The sequence below is a fragment of the Dromiciops gliroides genome, chromosome 3 (assembly GCF_019393635.1).
Source record: "Dromiciops gliroides isolate mDroGli1 chromosome 3, mDroGli1.pri, whole genome shotgun sequence".
NCBI lineage: Eukaryota > Metazoa > Chordata > Mammalia > Microbiotheria > Microbiotheriidae > Dromiciops > Dromiciops gliroides.
In genome coordinates this window covers 93,220,892-93,242,721 of record NC_057863.1, presented here as the reverse complement: position 1 = coordinate 93,242,721, position 21,830 = coordinate 93,220,892, and the positions used below count along the sequence as shown (strand labels likewise).

Below are 21,830 nucleotides of genomic sequence, written 5' to 3'. Positions count from 1 at the left end.
GCATCCTTCAGAAGGGAGTGCAAAATATAAGAGCACTTCAGTGACTTTTCATTATATATTCTTTTAAAAAATTCTTCACACTTTATTTTTTCTCCTTCAATTCCAAATACAACCACACTCTGGTGATTTGTTTAATGAATCTACAAAGTCATATTAGAAATCCTTTGCAGAATACAAATAGTTAATAAAATTAGATTGTAGGAAGGAATTAGCAGGAAGTAAAAGGAAAAATAATTTATTTCTCCTTGGATATCTAAGAAATACTGACTCAAATTTTTTAATAGCAAGATTATATGCTATCATACTGGTACCCATCCTAAAGAAGAATGAGTTAGATGATTAGGGTCCTAAAGATAGAAGAAATCAAAAAGTAGATGCGCAGAATATGCCAGGAACTGGCAAAAGCAGGAAAAGAAATGTTACTGAAGGGGGGAGCACTGTGAGGATTTAGAAAATGTAATTTAATGACTCCTGAAAATTCATTTCAATTAAAGTGAACAAATATTTAACAGTGCCTACTATGTAAAACACAAAAGTCCCTGAAGAACTGAAAATGAATGATCACAAAAGGGCAATGGAGAGAGGCACACAATGGGGTGTGCATGGACTGCAGTGCATAATGAATGAAGAACTACAATGAACAAGGAATTGTAAGGCAGACAAAGAAGATAGGCTGGTCATGTTGGTGAGGGAGAAAGATGACAAGTGGCTGTGGTGGTGTCCTTGTGAGGTCAGGAAGAAGCAAGAAAGGCTTTCAATATGTTAGATTAATCTCTTGTAGTGAACTGATGTTATATAGGATGGGCAGGCAGGATAGGATGCATTCTGCATCTTTAGAAGGAATATCTGAATTATTAAGATCACAGACCCTTTTGAGTAGCTGAGTAAACACCAAGTACCTGTGCTAGGTACCAGAGACCCAAAGACAAAAGGGAAACAATCTCTGCCCTCAAGGGTCCTTACATTCATTCTACTATTTTGTGTCTCTGAGACCATCTGGTTGATTATTTTTGGCTCACAGCAGGAGAAAAACCATGAGTTAATGGAGAAGAGACTGGCTGGGATATCTTGGTCAGAGAAATTAAGTAAAATGCCTTGTAGGGGTACTTAATACTTGTAGATTGGTTGACTGACTTTTAATTAACAGCTGCCTTAGACATTTTTAGGAAAGGGTAAGTAATTTAAACACAAATAAGTAAACATCCTGGTTTTAAAACATTTAGATTTATGTTCTATTAATGGGATTTAGTAATTATGGACTAGAAATGGGAATGTAAGAGTTAATGTGAATCTTTTAACATTCTCACTGACTCCAAAAAATATCTTTCATCTAGACTTAACAGTAACAGTTATCATGCACTTAAAGTGCTGGTATTTCGTGTAGAAGAGCATTGATTTCTTCCCATAAAGACTTCTACTAAAAATGTCAATAGACATTTTCTAATGTAATTCCCAAAGAGATGAAATGTTCAAAGGGTATGGGAGTGCATTGGGGGAAGGGGGTAAAGTCAGGATAAACAGGTAGGGAACCCAGAAGGCTTTTAGAATGGATAATCTCTTCCTGTATATCATTCTTGCAATCAACACTATGAAGAACTCAAGAATTCTTTAACAAGATATAGGGAAAAGATGTCTGAAATGTTTCACTGGTAAGGAGATATTCACTTAAGATATATTGTTAACTGAAGAAGAGCAATACATCACAGACACAAGTTGTATTATACTGCAAGCATGATTTTCCAAGAAAGCTGTCTCTGGGTGTGTAGATTAGATATATGACCATAAGGAAAGAGTGTATTTGTCTATAATTTCCTATATTACATCCTTGTGTCTTTTATTATGAGCAATTTTTCAACTAGAATATGAACTTGATCTCATAAAGCTAATATTTATTCCTTCATCTTTACAGAGTTGGTACCATATGGTATTGCACTTCAGGAAATGAGAACTTCCAAAAAGTCCATCATGCTTAGTTTCTTTCACATACAAGAGATATGGGCACTTCAATATTTTCGGAACTTGGCTAAAGAATTTATTCAGAAAGCTTGAAATCATTGAATAACTGGAGGGCAAAGGGAAATTTTTTGGTGTTTTTTTCCCTTTCCATTAAGGCAGCCTTTTGAGATAGATAGATGGATGGATGGATGGACAGATAGAGAGATGATAGGTAGATAGATAGATAGATAGATAGATAGAGATATTACAGGTTATTGATAACTTTATATATAATTATATATTTAAACTTACCATTTGTGGTTTGCCATTTTGTTAGAAAACAAAGAAAAAAGCCTTTCACTCTCATCTTCTTTTCACCTACCTATCAAATATGTGAGTTTGGTCGAAGTAAAAGCAGATGCAAGTTAAAATAGCTTAGTTTTCTAAATGAATTCATAGTTTCCTTTTGGTGTTCTGATTTCAGTACTAGGAAATATTCTCTCATGGAATCTAATGATCTGTTTGTCTGATGAGTCTATTTCTAACAAAGTTAAAAGGAAGGAATATGAATGGGGAATTCAGCCTAATGTAAGGGAAAGCACACTGGACTTGATAGTCAGCCTGACCCTAGCTCTGATACTTACTAGGTGGATGACCATGGGTCCTTCTTGGATTCTAATTTCCTCACCTATAAAAAGGGAATGGGGGTACAGCTAGGTGGCACAGTGGATAGAGCACTGGCCCTGGGTTCAGGAGGACCTGAGTTCAAATCCAGCCTCAGACACCTGACACTTACTAGCTGTGTGACCCTGGGCAAGTCACTTAGCCCCAATTGCCTCACCAAAAAAAAAAAAAAAGGAATGATAATGGCCACAGTGTTTACCTCATAAAATATTGTGAGAATCAGAAAAATGTATAGAAAGCATTTTGTAAGGCCTAAAGCATGGCAAAAATTCCAATTCTTACAAGTTAGCATGGTCTGTCAGACAATGAACATTTATTGGGTACCAACTATCCATTAGATACTATGCTAAGCATTGATAAAGGAGGTCAGTTATTTTAGTAACTACTTCAAGAGACCAGAGCCCAAGTAAACATTAAGGAGATAGGGATTTTCTCTTGCTCTGATTTCCAAGTCGTCTCCTTCTCCTATTATTTTACTTCACCAGGAGGATGAGATAAGAAACACGGAAGCAGTTTCTATATTTCTGCTAGATGAAGAACGAGGTAGACAGGATAGGGAGGTTACACTACAGACAGAACTAAAAAATCTTTAAGTGCAAGCCTATGGGTAAGAAAAATGGTGCTGGGATTAATGGAAGATGTTTAATTGCATATCAAAAAAACCTTTAATTCTTTTGGCTCTCCTCCACAAGCTGACCCTAATTAGATCATCAGAGTAGCCTCTATTGGCTTTGCCTGGGGGAGGAAGCAAGATCAGCAGCAACAGTAAGAAATAGAGTCAGAAATAGATAGAAGGGTCATGGAAAATGCCTTTTTCCTTCCTTTTCCGTGTGTGTGTGTGTGTGTGTGTGTGTGTGTGTGTGTGTGTGTGTGTGTGTGTGTGTGTGTGTGTGTGTGTGTGTGTGTGTGTGTGTGTGTGTGTGAGAGAGAGAGAGAGAGAGAGAGAGAGAGAGAGAGAGAGAGAGAGAGAGAGAAAGAGAGATCAAAGCTTCAGATTTTCTGGCCTCTTCCAATCAACTCATTATGCCTAGCATTTACATTGTCTAATTTCTTTAGGTGACCCTGACCTTGTTCACTATTTCACCATTCCTCCTTGCTTCTTTGTCTGTCTGCTCCCATCCCTCCTTCTTCATTCATGTCCTAACAGACATCCTTCTGCATTTATATTTTCATATCAAATAGCAACAAATCCCATTGGTCCCACTCCTCACTGTAATGACATAACTTCTCTGGGCCTCAGTTTCTCTACCTGCAAAAGGAGAGGGCTTATAGTAGATGGTAACCGAGGCCCCTAACAATTTTTATATTCTACTATTTCTTGAATGTTTATCTTCTTTGTTGTGCTTATTACACATTTCCTTGATGGGCACCATTTGACCCAAATATTGTTGCCTATAAAATGTTTGACCTCCACTGAGTCTGGTTCTGCTTTCTATAACTTAATATAAAATATTTGATAGTTTCAGAAAACAGCTATCACTAATAATATATCTTATTTATATAGAGCTTTAAGGTTCACAAAGTATTTTTGCTACAACCACTCTATGAGGTAGGCAGTATGAGTATGAAATATAATGAAATGTTTCAAAGAATAAGATCTATTAGGGGAGAAAAAAAGAAAGGGGATATTTTCACCAAAAGGCAGAGACTTGATTTAATAATAGCCTTCAAATACAGAAAAGGTTATTATACAGTGGACAGTGACCACATGTTTCCCATCTCCATGGAGAGACTGAATAAGAAGAAATGAATATAAGGCACAGCATAGGGAATGTAGGTTAGAAATGATATAGGTTTCTCTGACAGTGAGGGTTATAGGAATAGGTTACTAAAGGAAGTTTTAGAATCCCTGGCTATGAAGAGCTTTAAAATAAATTGATTCGTATCTGTCTGGAATAGTTTAAGCATGGTCTTGTCTGAAGACAAAGAATTGCTTTGATGACTTTTCTGGTCCCTTCCACGTCTATGACTCCACAGATACTACATCCAGGTGGCATCCCCCCAAAACGACAGGACAAGGCCCTGAAGATGGAGATATAAATTCTTATTTCCCTCCGCACCCTGTTCTGCTCTTCAAAGTGAGTTAAGTGTGTGGCGCAGAGATGAAGGGTGCAGTGGGAAAACTGGAATCTGGCCCGTACGTTGCGGTGCAATCTACTTTGATTTCTCAGTAGAAATAAAATAAAAAACCAACAGTAAAGGGCTATTAAGGGAGAAAACATTTGTCACTGTGGACAGAATAAAAGTCCTACCAAATGAAATGGATGCCTGTGGAAAAAAGACTTGTCATTCCAGGGAGAATGCTGAGCTCCCTCCTCCTCTACTCCTCATTTTCTTTTCATCCATTTACCACACTGACTATTTTCCCTATGCCCTGCTGATTTTTCTTTCTGTGAACCACACGTAAAGCGAACTTAGCCTTTGGCCAGGTCTAAGCAAGCAAGTATTTTCAAAATAAAAGTGTTTTGCTTTCTGCTGTCTTAACATCCAAAATAGTTGCCCCAAAAAAAAGGTTATAAGTAATTATGATATCCAAGTAAGCAACTGCTAGAAACATTATATATTCATGTTTTACATTTTTATATAATGGTTTATGCTAGGATAATCATGTATATACAAATATATGTATAATATATTTCTACCAATTATTTATAATATTATTACACTCTTTCCTCCCTCATAGAAGCATCCTAACTCAAGAACATTTCTAGCTAGCTTCTGATACTATGCATATTGTTTTGGGCCAAGCCTTTGCTCATCCCCAGCCCTGCTTTACTGCTAAGTCTGACTACAAGATGACAAAACCTCACAAAGAGACCTTCCTTAAGAGGGAGGGGCCAAACCCAGAGGCATCCACTCCAAAGATAAGATGCTTTATTGACTTCTGTTGTTTTCTTAACAAACAGGGCCCCTCAAGGAGGGGAGATTGCTTATATGACCCATGACTGCAGACAAAATGATGTCATGTAAATCTATAGGATTGTAAACTCTAGGGATCAGAACTGTTTTCCTATAACTGGCAAGTTAGGGCTTTAAACTACCAGACTGGTGATGAACAATTACCTTATGTTTCCTGTGAGATTCGTGCATTTAATTTATCACTGTCTGTCCTGTTGTCCTGATACATAGTGACGCTTAATGAGCATTTCCTGAATAATAAAGTTTTCATTCTGACCCAAAGATTAACTTTGTGACTTTAAAATCTAACTGTAACATTGTCTACTGAAATTCAACAGAGGGCTCAAAGAGATAACACTATTCTATTTTCAACCAAATACCAAAGATACATATAATGTGTATATATGCATACACACTTATGTATATACAATGTATAAATACATATCCATATAACTGGGTTCTGATTAGTACAAGTAATAAGTTCTGTGAAGGGGTCTCATTTAAATCCACATTATTTGAAGTTTTAACTGTATGTAAAACATAGTAATTGGTTCAAGCCAAATGGAAATATGCAATGAAAAAATCAAATAAGACGACTACTTCATGGAATGCATTATTTGCACTAATAAGTACTCTGTGCATATTTGTATGTTTGTGCATTTTGTTTTTACTAAATGTGGCTAAAACCATAAGATGTGCAATACAGGAACATGACTTGTTTTGTAAACATACTGGTGAACCCCTGGTTTCTAGAATTTTTGTAACAACCCAGAATGTAGAGAGTGGTGGCATGAGTTCTAGCCTATCACATGGCCTCTCATTTCTCTTCAACATCAACAAAGCCGACAAGCCCCGGTCCAATGAATGATACCGTGACTGAAGGGAACTCCCTCTCCCAACCCATCCTCTCCCCTCACTTTGCCTCAGCAGTACAATGTAATAACTGAACAATTCTGAAACACTCTATAGAATCACTGGCCACTTCATTAATAAAAACGGAAAGTTAACACAAACCTTAAAAATGGTGGCACATCAGAAGACAGGGCTCTCTCTGCTTTCTGAGAACTTGTTAAAAGGAAGCACTCACAGGAATTTTTCAAATGGAAGTTGCTCACAGAACAAGGACAGGGCAGGACTTGTGTGAAGTTCTAACATAACCAGAATGTCTCTAGAAATAAAGAAAAAGAAGGTCAGTGAAAGAACAGAGGGCTAAAAACCTGTCAGAAATAACCATCTTCATAAAGGCACATTCAACTGAATGCTAGCTGTGCAACTACCACTAATCTAGGCATTAACAGGTAAATTAATTTTTTGCAACTCAGTCTTATTATAGATTGCTGTTTGATGATGATGTTTCGTAACAAAGCAAAGTGGTGGGTTTTGCTTTACCAACAACATTAGGAACAAAGAGTAGAAAGACAAAGCTCACTGAAAGTATTGCTGAAAAGAAAGAGCAAAAAATTACAGGTGAGCAAATAAAAAAATAAATGTATAAGAAAAAAATAGGTGGATGGATGGATGGATGGACAGATAGATGATAAGATAGATTAGATAGATAGATGACAGATAAATGGATAGATCAGATGATAAATATATAATACAGATAGATAGATAGATAATAGATGATAGATAGATGACAGATCAATCTATCGATGGATGGATGGATGGATGGATGGATCTTTTAAGAATGGACTTGGCAGTAAAATAGGCAACACCATGTCTATTTGGGTTTACCTAAATGTAGACCCATCTCCAAAAGAAGAGATCATCTTTCATATTCTGCGTTCAACTGATATATGTGCCTTGCATTGTCCTGTTCAGGCAAACACCACACGAATGCATCTACCTGGCTTCTAGCAGCACTTTTCCAATAAGACTATACACAGCACAAACACAAAAGACATGCATTTATGTCAAAGCCATGCTCCTCCCCCATACTTAAAAAAAAATAACAAGAGGCAAGGAATTGAAAATCTAGCTCTGGCCCTGTAGGTATCTACAGACTGGTTGAGTGTTTGGGGAATTAAACTTTATCTGACTTCCTGTTATTCTTCCATTATCCCTGCTCCTCCTAGAATAGTATCACCCCAACCAAATCTGTTAAGTATATACAATATGAGGTAATACCTGGCTTCAACAGTACAAAAAGACAAAGTACCCTCAATAGTAATATAATCACCCTTAAGAAGAACAAGTCATATTATCTGGAACGTTATCATTTATAATGGGTTTTCTTCCCACAACAACCCCATTTGACAGATGAGAAAAGTGAGGCTTTTATTCACAGTCATGTAAATACAACATTCTCTATCCCCCCCCCCCAAATTAAAACAGTCATCTAGCCTTTATTTGAAAATCATCAGCAATGAATGATTTATTTCCTTCCTCCCCAGGCACCTCATTCCACTGTTGAACAACTCTACTTACTAGAAAATTTTGCATATAATCAGCTGGAATCTGACTCTGGACTTTCTACCCACTGCTCCCCCTTCTTCTATATGAGACAAAAAAACCCCAAGCTTAATATCTTATCCACTCAAATGCCCTTCAAATACTTGAAGATAGCTAACACATTTCTCCCTCAGAGCTTCTCTAGGTAAAACATCCTCAATCCTAATTTCCACTTCCTTCAACCTAATTGTCTTAGTTGTTTTCTTCTGGATCTCATTTTATTTGCCAATGTCCTTCTTAAACTGTAGTCCCTAGAACCAAAAACAATACCTCAGCCATGTGAGAGCAGGGCAGAAGCCACTGGAACTATCCCATCAACTCTCATTCTGAACACACCACAGCTATCAAAGCAGTCAATGACTGAATAAAGGGGCAGAGCTCTGTCTCAAAACCACGGCTTCTGAGACTGAGCACAGCACTCTTGGCATGGCACTTGGTCCTGTTATAATGCCTCCTCACTTCCTCCTCCCCTTCCACCTCTCTCTCTCCCCTACGGTGCTAAAGAAAGTCATGTTCACCATATACTTCTAGTTGTGAATGCTCGCATGTTATCTCAGCTTCCAAAAGCCAACCTAGAGAACAGTGTAACTTACCCTTTGCCAGCTAGCCCGGTGAGATTGTACCATGAGTATTCCCAGCCCTCATGCTTATCACAGCATGTCACAAGTGTGAGAAACCCAATCTCTCTAGGGCCCACCAACCAAGGGCTGCAAACTGCCTTCATCCAATCCCCGGTGCTCTGCACCACGGGGGGAAACCGTGTCTAAGGAGGGCTACAAGCTCATATTCCATGCGATATTTGAGGAGCTTGCTATGATAGGAGGGAGCTGTAAAATGATGGGAGCAAGAAGGTCACTTGCAGCCTATTCATTGCTTGGCAGCAGGAAACCTAAGTCATGAATAAAAAGTCCATGTCAGTGATATTTCTGAGTTCTGCAAGGACTGAAGAGTAGGAATACTACAGGAAGAAAAAGAAGAAAAAGGAGCCAGTTTGAAATACCTTCGCTGACCAGACTAACTCATCTCTATGGGGACAAAGAACAAAGGGTTAGGGGGTACATGCTAAAGCCTCAATAAGTGCTTATTTAATTGAAGGAAGAAAGAAATAGACCAAAGGGGATAAGGGAGATAACAAACGAAAAACATAGAACTAGATAAGAGAGCTCAGCTACAGAACATTCTGAGTTCTGTGGGGTTTTTTTTTAATAGCTTTTGAACAAAGATTTTAGGTTATGCTCCCAGGTGCTCTCAGCCCTCCCTCGTCCCTCCCTCGCTCCCTTCTCACACACCCCAAAGAACTGTCACTGGCGAATTTCAAGTTAGCAAGGATAACTTTAAACAAATAACAAGGATTAGGTGGTTACATAAATCCTCTGATGATAATTGATAAGCTAGAAAATGAACTACTTTTGGCAGAAACAGCCCATGAAATTAGACATCATTCCTGGATTTGGTGTGAAAATCAGAATTGAACTACAAAACAGGTCCAGCAGACAATGCAAAGTCGGAAATCTATATATGTGTTGCCAATGAAGATACAGTATCCCACTGGGTCCTGGTCCATTATTTCATAATCCAACCTAACACCATGGATTTTGATGGAACTTGGCAAGCTGGAGACATTGCATTTTTAAAAAAAGACAGGCTCAAATTTGAATCATAGAGCTTGACTCAAATCTCCAACGTGACCTTTATGGGGTATTGTTCAGGAAAACATGTCTGTCACTGTAAAGTGAAACCAGACACCTTCTTTTATTCTGGACAGAGGAATGAAAAGATGTACAATTGTTGCTAGTACTTGGGCTGGTAGAGGAAGCATGGTACACCATAAGGTATGCTGGATTTGGAGTCAAAAGACCTAGATTTGGCTCTTGTCACAGGCACTGTGTGGATGTAGTCCCTCTCACCCCTCAATTCCCTCATCTATAAAATGAGGGGGTGAGGAAGTTTAGATGAACTCTACAATCATTTCTAGCTCTAATTTCATGAACCTATGATTGCATTTTCCAAAAAATCAAGAAACTAAAAATAATGAATTTATCGTTTGTTATAAAATTTACATTATCACAGTAATGAATATTCTTCTGCTTTCTTCATAAACCAAAATGCTTCTCCCATGTTCTGGCTTTACTGAACTCCAGAAAACTTATATATTTAAACTATGTTGCTTCTTCATAATTCCCTGTACAAAGAGATCACCAAGAATGGATTTGTTGTATTTATCTGTCAAACATCATATTGCATTGAGTGGAAGGTCTTAAAGAACATGAGGGCATGAATTCTCCCACACTCTTCCAAGCCTCTAGGAACTCTGCACATTCTAAACAGTGGAAGGAAGCAAGAGGGAGCAACTCACCTTTGTCTCCTCCCTCCCCTTCATTCTCTGTATTCAAACAAGTGTAGTCTCTTCTTCTTTTGAATGATCTTCTCTAACCATTTCTTCCTTTCTATTCCCACTGTCACTACCATAGACTAGGTCCTCATCATCTCACAGTAGGTCCTCCTTCCTCCAGTCCCTTCTTCTTCCAAATCTGTCTAGCACCCTGCCACAAAATTTATCCAACCCCTACCCCAAACCAAAACAAACAAAAAAATCCTTTGATCATGCCCCTGCTCTGCTCAAATCACTGTTGCTTTCCAAAGAGAAATCTCTTCAATAATTGCCTAGAGTTATAGGACAGCTAGAATTTTCAGAATAATTTCTCTCCAGTTACCTTCCTGACTTCCTCCTACATAATAGTCTGTCCTTCCTTTTGGCTTTTATTCCTGATGTTCCTCACTGTGATACACTCTTGCTCTGATGATTTTTTAAATCCTACACATTCTTCAAGCCAGGCTAATTCACAATTTCCTCTGGGAGTCTATTTTTTTTTTTAATATTCTAGTCCATATCGATCTCTTCCTTCTTTGACCATCCATAGCACCTGTGAGTGAACTAAGGATTTTTTAAAATTCTAGAGTTGTTGGTGCTATTGGGCGAAGCAAACACCTGTACCTTCAAGATATGTTTCTTTAAAATATACCACTGCTCTCCCAATAGAAGGGTGGAGTGGACATAAATGTGGATTGGAACACTGGCACACTCACAACCTGGATGAGAAGCCTTAGGTCTTTCTGTTTCCACTGGCCTTTCAGTGAGATACAAATAGTAGTAATATGACCCTGAGAGGGAAGTTGTGAAGTGTAATGATTATCCAGCTTTCAAGAACTTTAAAAATAAGCATATATTTGACACTTAGATGAGAGAGAGAGAGAGAGAGAGAGAGAGAGAGAGAATAGTGCTTAGAGAATAAGAGAAAGAGAGAAAGCATCCCTAGGATAACTAACATTTAACTAAAAGTGAAAATTTCTTGTTAGTACAACCATTATTTAAGAAAAAAAGATTTTAAAACCTTAATGTCATTTTAAAGTATTTCAATTAGAAGGTAGAAAATAGAGTAGAAGAGATAAAACAGAGTAAAAGAAGATAGAAAATAGAGTAAATATCAAGGGGAGGGAATAGGATGGAGGGTAATATAGTAATACAGCAATAATAGTAACTGTGAATGAAATGATGAGCAGGATGATATCAGAAGGACTTATGAAAAATGCAATCTACATACAGAAAAAGAACTGATGGTATCTGAATAAAGATTGAAGTATAATTTTTTTGTTAGTTCCTCTTTCTAAACTTAATTTGTCAGGGAGCTAGATGGCACAGTGGATAAAGCACCGGCCCTGGATTCAGGAGGACCTGACTTCAAATCTAGCCTCAGACACTTGACACTTACTAGCTGTGTGACACTGGGCAAGTCACTTAACCCTCATTGCCCAGCCCCCCCCCCCAAGTTATTTTGTCTGTTTTCTTGTACAACCTAGGGTGGAGATGTTTGCATGACTACACATGTATAACATATTGAATTGATTGATTTTGTAAGAAGGGGTGGGGAGGGAGGGAGGAAGAGAATTTGGAACACAAAGATTTTTTAAAAATCAATGTGAAAATTTATTTTTACATGCAACTTGAGGAAAATTCTAAATAAATAAATTTGTATATAAAAATAAAGTATTTCAATTGATCAATTAACATTCATTAGGTGCCTATTATGTGTCAGGGACTGTGCTAATGGTGAACTGACAAATGGAATAAGAAAATATTGATTATCTTAAACTCAATATGCCAACAATAGTCCCAAAACATTTTCTGGTTCCATCCTGCCCCCAACAACGAATCTGGGTTACATAAAACTAGAGAGGAGCCTATAATTCAGGAGTTCCCAATTTTTTTTGTACATGGACCCTTTTGTCAGTCTTCTGAAACCTATGGACCATTCTCAGAATAATGTTTTAACTGCATTACATAAAATCCATATGCTTACAAATGAAAGTAGCTACACTAAAATACAGTTATCAAAATACATTTAAAATTGCAGAACCCAGGCTAAGAACCTATTTTTGCACACATCTAACTTTTTATCTTTCAAATATTTCATTTTAGGGTTTCTAGTCTTCAACTACCTATATTTGAACCAATACAGCATATAAAACCCTGTTATTCAACTCAAATGGCTTTCCCTCAAGACTTCTCTCTGTTGGAATACACTGGATCAAGAGGTTTTAACCATACTTTTATAATATCTCTAACATATTACACTTCACAATAACATCATAAAACAACCTCCTTTGAACCTTCTTGGGCCAACTGCCCTAGACAAGTCTGATGATTGCTTTCCAAAGAGAAAGCTGCAAAGCCAAGTTCCTTTTTATAACAAACTGCAAATAGGGCAAAGTCCTTTGGAAGACAGACTCCTTTGTGAACCTAGAGGGGTCTCCTGGTGGCATCAAATGCACATCCCCTGGCACACTACCTGTAGGACAATAGATGGTCAGTGCCAAGAAGGAGAGCACAAAATGTGACACTTTCTCTTCTCCTCTTGGATAATAGTGAGTCAATGCCCCACCCCAATCTTTTGTGCTCCAGTTTCAGGGATCCCCAAAGAGCTCAAATCTCTGGTTAGTCCTATCACTCCCTTCCCCCACCATTAGGGCTTGACTTCCTGACAATCCAAAGGAATCATGAGAATTCACCACCAAACTCTTACCACCAAATGTAGCAGCATCTTCCCTTCATCTTCCTCAAAGACTGTGACCTCCTTGTATGTGGCAGCAACATTGATCGTGGTAACCACTGTCTCCATGGCTTAAGTCAGTTTAGCTCTCCCCTATTCCAAACGAACTTGGCTCAGCCCCACTGCTGCTGCTCCTGGTTATAGTCTCAGGTCTCTGTGTAAAAACCTATTTTAAGCTTTTATAGTCTGAATTTTGCTCATTCAGGAATGTTTCTCCTATTTATAATGTTGCTCCTAAGAAGCTCACTAACGCTTCTGAGATTGTTTCCTTTAACATCTTGTTTTCATAGAACCAGTTAACATTAGCGAGGATATGTCTCTGTTTGTTAGTCAGTCATTCAACAGACATTTGTTAAGTACTAGATATGTGCCAGACAATATGCTTAGTGCTGGGGATACAATACAAGGACAAATGACAGTCCCTACCATCGGGGAGCTCCCAATCTAATTGGGAAAACAACATGTCCAGTACTATGTACAAACAAGCTGTTTCTGTTAATGGCAGTCAATGGATCAATACACATTTTCCAAACCCCTGCTGTGTTCTGGGCGACAACAAAAAAGGGAAAAGACTGTTCCTGCTCTCAAGGAGCTAATAATCTAATGGAGGAGACAAATTTTTACAAAGTATGTCATAAATAGGAAATAATTAATGGAGGGGAGGCTCTAGAATTAAGAGGAGATGAGACTCCCCACAAAAGATGGAATTTTAATTAAGCCTAATAGGGAGAAGCCCATAGGCAGAGATGGGGAGAAACTGGAATGCATTCCAGGCATGGAAGACAGCCAGGGAAAATGCCCAGAGCTCTAGAGATAAAATATCTTGTTCAAAGTATAGCCAGGAGGCCAATGGTCACTGGATCAAAGGGTATTCTGAGAGGAATAAGATGTAAGAAGACTGGAAAGATAGGAGGTGGATAGGTTATAGTGGGCTTTCAACATCAGACAGACCATTTTGTACTTGATCATAGAGGCAATAGGAAGCACTTTCAGAAATCACTTTGGTGGGTGAAGGGAGGATGGATTGAAGTGGGGAGAGACTTGAGGCAGGCAGACACAGCAGCAGACTATGGCCATGGTTCAAGTATGAAGTGATGAAGGCCTGCACTAGAATGGTACAAGTGTCAGAGGAGAGAAGGAGGCATATTCAAGAGATGCTAACAAGGTGAAATCAGCAGGCTCTGGAAAAAAGCTTGAATATAGTGGGAGTCAGCAGGCCTTGGCAACAGTTTGGATATGGAAGGAGTGTGAGAGACAGTGAGGATGACTCGTAGTCTGTGAGCCCTATGGGATTAAGAGAATGGTGTCCCCCGCTACAGTAATAAAAAGGTAGGAGTAGGAAAGGATTTAAGGGAAAAGATAAGGAGCTGTGTTTTAGACATTGAATTTAAGATGACTACTGGAAATCCAGTCTGAGATGTGTGAAAAGCAGTTGGAAATACGTGACTGGAGGTCAGTGGCAAAGTTGGGGTAGGATGGGTAGATTTGAGAATCATCAGCATAGATAGTAATTAAATCCATGGGAGCTGATGAGATTATCAAGTGAAGTAATATAGAGGGAGAAGGGAAGAGGACCCAGTACAGAACCCTGAGGGACTTCTCTGGTTAGAAGGCATGATCTAGATGAGGATCTAAAGAAGGAGAAAAAGCAGGAGAGAGTGGTGACTTGAAAGCCTAGAGAGAAGAGAGTATCAAGAAGGAGACCAGTCTAAGTAGTATATAAGGCCATAGAGAAGCCAAGGAGAAAGGGGGTTGAGAAAGGCCCCAATATTCTCTCAGTCAACCATGTGTGAGATCATCAAACATTTTCTACTCCTTCCTGACCACAATCCACTTACCCTTAGTTCATCATACACCAAGTCCTATCCACTCTTCCTTTCCTCATTCATCCTTTCAATTTCCACTTTTACCACTGTTCATTTCCCTATCATATCATGCCTAAGTTACTGTAATAACCTTCTAATTGGTCTCAATGTGAAATTCTAGTCTCTCATGTAAATAAATTCATTCTGCACAATGATTAACCTTCCTAAGTCTTCATTAAAAATAATCGATATCTTTTATAACCTTTACTTCCTTATATATTCATTCACTTTTCCCCCTCACCTATCCAATGAACCTTCCCTTGCTATGGAGAGTGGGGGGAGGAAGAGTCCAAGGAGAGCAAACAATTAATTAAATTAATTAATTAAAAACTAATGATTTATGAAACATCCTATACCCAGAATCCCTCACCCAAGCATAGAAGGGGATGAGCTGTGCTTTCCAAATTCTTCTCCAGATTTGAGTTTGGTCATTATAATTATAGAGTGCTTAGTTTCATTTTTTGATTCTTTCAAATCGCATTGCATTAGTCATTTTATATATATAGTTTTCCTGGTTCTGTTTATTCCACTTTTATCCATTCATATAAGTATTCCCAATCTTTTCTGAATCCCTACTTCTCATTTTTATGGTACAGTAATGACCTATTATATTAATATAGCACAATTTGTTTACCCATTCCTCAAATGATCAGTCCCTTCTTTCTAAATTTCCACTTTAATTGTCATTTTCCTGCTGAGAAACTTATAATTGCTTCTGAATGTAAATAGAACAGAATCCAAGCTTCTTACTTTGGCTCTTAAGAGCCTCCACAGTCTGGCTCCAAATTAACTTTTCAGACTTTTCTTCAACAACTCTCCCTTTCATGAGCCCTCCAATTTTAGCCAAACTGGTCAGCCTTCCATAACCTGACCCTATCATGCATTTTCCTCACTTCAATGGCTTTATTCAATTCATTCTTTCTGCTTAAAATGGTCTTTTCCTTCTCCAATTACCAGAGTTAAACCTATCCATCAGGGTCCAGCTCAAACTAACCTGTACTAGAAAGTCCTCCCTGACTCTTAGTGCCCTCCCTCTTAGATTTATCCCCGTGTATCCTTTATAAATCGTCTTTGTACATAGTTGTTTGCATATTGTTTCCTCAATTAGACTTTGAGCCCCTTGAGAGCTGGTATTGTGGGGTTTTTGTTTGTTTTGGCTTTTCTTTGTGTCCCTAGCACTTAACATAGTCTTGGCACATAAAAAGTGCTTTTAAAATGCTTGTTGACTAACTAAAATGATTTTTTGCTTCCTTTCAATCTTATAGCATTTATTATGTTTCATATATTAGCTTGTATTTTTAATGACCACATTGGTCAAAAAAGGCCAGCCCAGAATTAGTATAGGTTGTATCATTACAATGATAGACGTTTGAAACAGAAAAAAAAAAGTAGCTTTTAAGGTAACATCAATTATGGATCATGGAAGCACCTTACACAAGTCAGATTTGAGGGAAGAGTCAAGCCTATGTTTGGTTCAACAGAATATATTTTCAAATGTATATACCTCATTTTCCCATCAAGCATTTTCCTATTAAGAATTTATTGAAAATAAATAAATCAACGAACTAATTAATTAATAAAATAATTTACTGAGCATGGGTCCAATACTGTTAGATGTTAGGGATACTTGTACAAATACAATAATTGAAATTATTATTATTATTATTATGCCCCTACCCACAAAAAACTTACATTCTATTGGGGGAAGGGGCATTATGATGATGTCATCTTAGAGTTAACACATTGGAAACACAAAATTCGGAAAAGTAGAATAACAAGAATGAGGTATAATAGATGGATTGCTAGGGTGCTGAATTAATATCCATAAAATGCTAAAAGACTTAGAGGAAAGCATTTTGTGATTTGGGCAGATAATCTATGAAGGAATTGATGATGACACATGGACAGCAATTGTAGAGAAAAAAAGATGTAGTTGTAGTCTGATCTACTAGAGGAAGTATGGGCTACCCATGCCACTGAGATAGATTGTAAAATAATGGAAGTATTGAAGGATATGACAGTAATATCCTTCAGGTATGGACTTTCATAGTACCTAGGACAGAGATTTCTACATAGCAGACACTCAAGAAATGTTAATTGATTAACTCTTATTAATGTTTTATTATTAACAATTGTTCATTGATCCAAATGTTTATTGGATTAACATCCAATTAGAAGATCATGTTCAAGAATTGTGAGCTCCACTCTCCCTGGGACTATCTAGACTCATTACAAACATTCCTTGTTTAGGATTCTCTTTTATAAATTAGGTATACTATGACAGTTCTCATTTCCAAATGAATTGTACAGGTACAATGGATAAATGTCTTGTGAAACAAAGGTGGTACACTATAGTAGGGTAGGAACAACAGCATAAATAACAACAAACACTGCCCAAAAGGCTTAAGAGCCTTTAGAGAAATGTAATACTTTATGTCAATAGCCCAAAACATATAATTCAAAAATTAATGAATTTGTATATGATACTCATTATTAAAATTTTCACCAATAATAGTGCCACTTCCAAAGGCAAAATAAAAAAGACTTTCAAAGCCCCTAGTGAGATTTGGCTAAATTTAATTTATATGGACCTTTTCATATAGATTACTGTTTAAAAGGATGAGATTTAAACTGGTCCTAGATGATCATCCTTGTACACTGAAGCCATACATTAATGCTATTCCTAAGATCTGAGAACAAGGATATGTTTCAGAGTAAGTAAACCAACTTATATATAAGTCCCATATAGGAATTCCATTTTAAAATGTATAGCATGAGAATGAAGTTCTATATGCATTTTTGTGGTATATTGGAGATTATTTATATTTGGAGATATTTATATGTCGGTATATTTGGAGAGAATTTAGCTGTAAAGGCATATGGAGCAATTTGCAAAGTATTCTTAAAATATTTGTCAAATGCCTAAGTGAACATTTATAAGATTTTCCATGAGCTCTTAAAGGAAGATACGGCAATCTTTTTGGCACTATAGAACAAAAGGGAAAGAATGTAAATCAGCAGAACCAGAATTTCAATCTCTCAATTTCTCTCTCTCCTCTCCTCCCCTCCCCTCCCCTCCTCTCCCCTCTCCTCCTCTCTCCTCTCCTTTCTTCTGTCTGTCTATCTAGCTAGCTAGCTAGCTGGATAGCTATTTTAAAGAAGAGAAGGAAAGAGATAAGGAAAGAAAGAGAGGGCGGGAGGGAAGAAGAAACACAAACACAAAGCCCTAACCTTCAGGCAGCCCTGGACTGAGACAGGGGGGAAACATATCCTTTGCTTGCTACATATTAGTTCATTTGTTTTGTTTTCCCTTATTAAAACTGCGTTTGGGGAGTTAAGATTTTGCCCTTTACTTTTGGCATTTGTTTGATCACTTGTTTTGTGCATGGTTATTGCCTTCCTAACTTAAAACAAAAACTTCAAGTGAAGATTATTTAAAGTGGACCTTCCAGGATCATCTTGAGTTTGGTATTTAATTCATTTTGTTATTCCCAAAGTGCCAGCTGACAAACTGCCCACTGGAATTGGTTTCATCCCTCAATTCGAAAATCTCATTTCTAGGATTCAACATGCCTCATCTTTACAGAACATGATTCACATAATAATACTGAAATCTAAGCACGGTAGAACTCTGGAGAATTTATGTCACTTAAAATGAGTGATATACATCTGATTTTCCTCCTACCCTAGTCTACCAGTTTCAAACAAATGAAGTTATGACATTAAAAAGAACTAGGAATGTCCATGGAGCTTGTGTGTAATAGCATTACCATTCACCTTTTCAGGTTGGGGGCAGAGTTGTATATATTACATACATATAGTTTTTCCAATGACATTTGTGGCAAACATCTGGACTTTAGCAACAGACTAATGTATTTAAGACCATGCAGGGGTTGTTAAAATGAATACAGGCATGCATTTCCTGAAGAAACAAAATTACAGGATTTGTTTCCTTCCTAAATAAGAATTTTCCAGCAGCTGGTAAATGTCCAGACATATAACCCTAGAGATGGATGATTCTTCCTTTTTTTTTTTCTTTTTTGAGGGGGAGGAGGGATTACTCATTCAGTTTTGAAACTATTCCTTTTTAGCAAAGACTAAGGATCAACAAAATCATAACAATAGTAAAGAATCCAGAAATCGACATCAAACCAGTGGATACTTAAGAAGGCTAGGGATAGGTGGCACAGAGGATAAAGTACCAGCCCTGGATTCAGGAGGACCTGAGTTCAAATCCGACCTTGCACACTTGACACTTACTAGCTGTGTGACCCTGGGCAAGTCACTTAACCCGCATTGCCCTGCAAAAACAAAAAACAAAACAAAGAAGGGTAGGGATAAGTGGCTAATGTCCCTTCACAACAACCAAATAGGCAGAAGAAACTATGGGCTATGTCTGGCACCTGAAAAAGAGCCTGCAAAATGAGGGTAAACTTAACAATTCCTACTTACTTCTGATGATTTGCTTGGACACAAATGATATTGCCAAAAGAAACTTCTAAATTATTGCTAAGAATTAGAGTCCTGGGAGAAAAAGTAGAAATTTAAGCCATGGTATTTTCACTATTGCAAGGGAATTATTTTGGGTGGCTGGCAATTAAAGTTGGCCTTGAAAAAAATGATTTAGGACATAAAGGGTTACTAAAACTACATCATATCAAATGTATTTCAATTTCTGGAACAGGGTTTAAGATATAAGATGGCTAGTTGTTTTTTTGTTTATTTATTTTTACCAAGAATGGACTATATTAAGCAAGAGTGAGAAAAGATACATTTCCCTGTAGACCTGAAAATATGATTAAGGGCTTCAGAATAAGAAGGTATGGGAATAAAGAAAACTGTCAGATGCCACAGCAGCTCTCTTACCAAAAGGAAGATGTGATGGGGACAGCAAATATCCCAGGCTTGATTTCTATCAATAAGATTCAACTCCCTGGGGCAGAGAAAAGATGGCAGAAAACAGGCAGCAACTCAGCTGAACTCTCCCAACATTCCCCTCCAAACAATTTAAAATAACTCTATAAATCAAATTCTGGAGTGGCAGAGACAATAGGTCAGGGTGAGACATTTTTCCAAGACAACTTAGGAAGTCAACAAGAGAAGTGTGTGACTTCGGGGTGGAGGCTGGCCCAAAGCTTGGTGGCAAAAGCAGTAGTGGGCCTTGGTGGTGCCTGTGATAGTGACAGCAGCAGCTTCAGGAGCTCTAAGCCCAGAGATGGTAAGGAGATCAGACAGCTGAATAGAAAGAAATCATAGGACTGATCCAACCATTCTGGAGAGCAATTTGGAATTATGCCAAAAGGGCAATAAAGCTGTGCATACCCTTTGACCCAGCAATACCACTTCTGGGTCTTTTTCCCAAAGAGATCATGGAAGGGGGAAAGGGACCCACATGTATAAAAATATTTATAGCTGCTCTTTACGTGGTGGCAAAGTATTAGAAGTTGAGGGGGTACCCATCAATTGGGGAATGGCTGGACAAGTTGTGGTATATGAATACAATGGAATACTATTGTGCTATAAGAAACGATGAGCAGGAGGAGTTCGGAGAAACCTGGAGGGTCTTGCGTGGGCTGATGATGAGTGAGATGAGCAGAACTAGAAGAACACTGTACACAGTAACATCAACATTGAGTGTTGATCTACTGTGATGGACTATATTCTTCTCACCAATGCAATGGCACAGAAGAGTTCCAGGGAACTCGTGATGGAAGAGGATCTCCAAATCCAGGAAAAAAAAAAAAAAAAAAGAACTGCAGAGTATAGATGCTAAATGAACCATACTATTTCTTTTGTTTTTGATGCTGTTGTTTTTTTTTTCTATTTTGAGGTTTTCCATCATTGCTCTGATTTTTTTCCTCTTATAACATGACTAATGCAGAAATAGGATTGTTATTATGTGTGTGTGTGTGTGTGTGTGTGTGTGTGTGTGTGTGTGTATATATATATATATATATATATATATCAGATTACCTGCTGTCTAGGGGAGGGCGGAGGGAGCGGAGGGAGGGGAAGGAGGGGAGGGAGGGAGAAAAATCTGAAATTGTAAAGCTTGTATAAAAAAAGGTTGAGAACTATCTTTACATGTAACGGAAAAAAAATACTCTATTAATTAAAAAAAGAAAGAAAGAAAGAAATCATAGGGGACACTTTGTTGGCACTGAACAAAGGACTTGGTGCTGTTTGGCAACTCTATTGTCCATATGCAGTTCGGGGTCATAGTTCCAGGGTCAAGAGGAGCATTAGAACTTGCCAATGCAACGGAACAGGGGCTCTTTCTGGGTAAAGACCAGAGAATAGACCATGAGATCAGTGACTACATTTCTCCTTAAATCATACTACCTGGGAAGCACAAAAACTTGCAGATCCCCAGAACTAGCTCTGAAAACAGCAGCACAAAAAAAAAAAAAGCCTGAACCCAGGTAAGCAGTGTCCAACTTTAAGATAAAGTTTAATGGAGGCAGCTGGTGGCACAGTGGATAAAGTAGTGGCCCTGGATTCGGGAGGACCTGAGTTCAAATCCGGCCTCAGACACTTAACACTTTCTAGCTGTGTGACCCTGGGCAAGTCACTTAACCCCAATTGCCTCACTAAAAAAAACAAAAAACAAACAAAAAAAAACTATTACAGTGGCAGGAAAGACCAAGACATAAACTAGAAAGAAGAGGACAATGTGAAAACAGTTAGAATCAAAGCATCAAAGAAAAATGGTAATTAGACCCAAGTCCAACAAGAATTTCTGGAAGCATTTAAGAAAGATATGAGTAGTAGAGGAATGTTTTTTTAAAAAAAAAAAAGAATAAGAGGGGGCAGCTAGGAGGCACAGTGGATAAAGCACCGGTCCTGGATTCAGGAAGACCTTAGTTCAAATCTGGCCTTAGACACTTAA

The 21,830-nt window shown here is 37.9% G+C and overlaps 1 protein-coding gene across 4 annotated transcripts in view; it reads right to left on the bottom strand.

The window, feature by feature from the left end:
- ENOX1 (ecto-NOX disulfide-thiol exchanger 1) overlaps nt 1–21,830 on the bottom strand; it is a 697,060-nt gene that overhangs the window by 344,092 nt on the left and 331,138 nt on the right. For all 4 annotated transcript variants that reach the window (XM_043998993.1, XM_043998992.1, XM_043998994.1 and 1 more), the window contains one exon: nt 6,532–6,685. The gene's annotated coding sequence lies outside the window, so the exon portion shown is untranslated. The remainder of the gene's footprint in view (nt 1–6,531; nt 6,686–21,830) is intronic.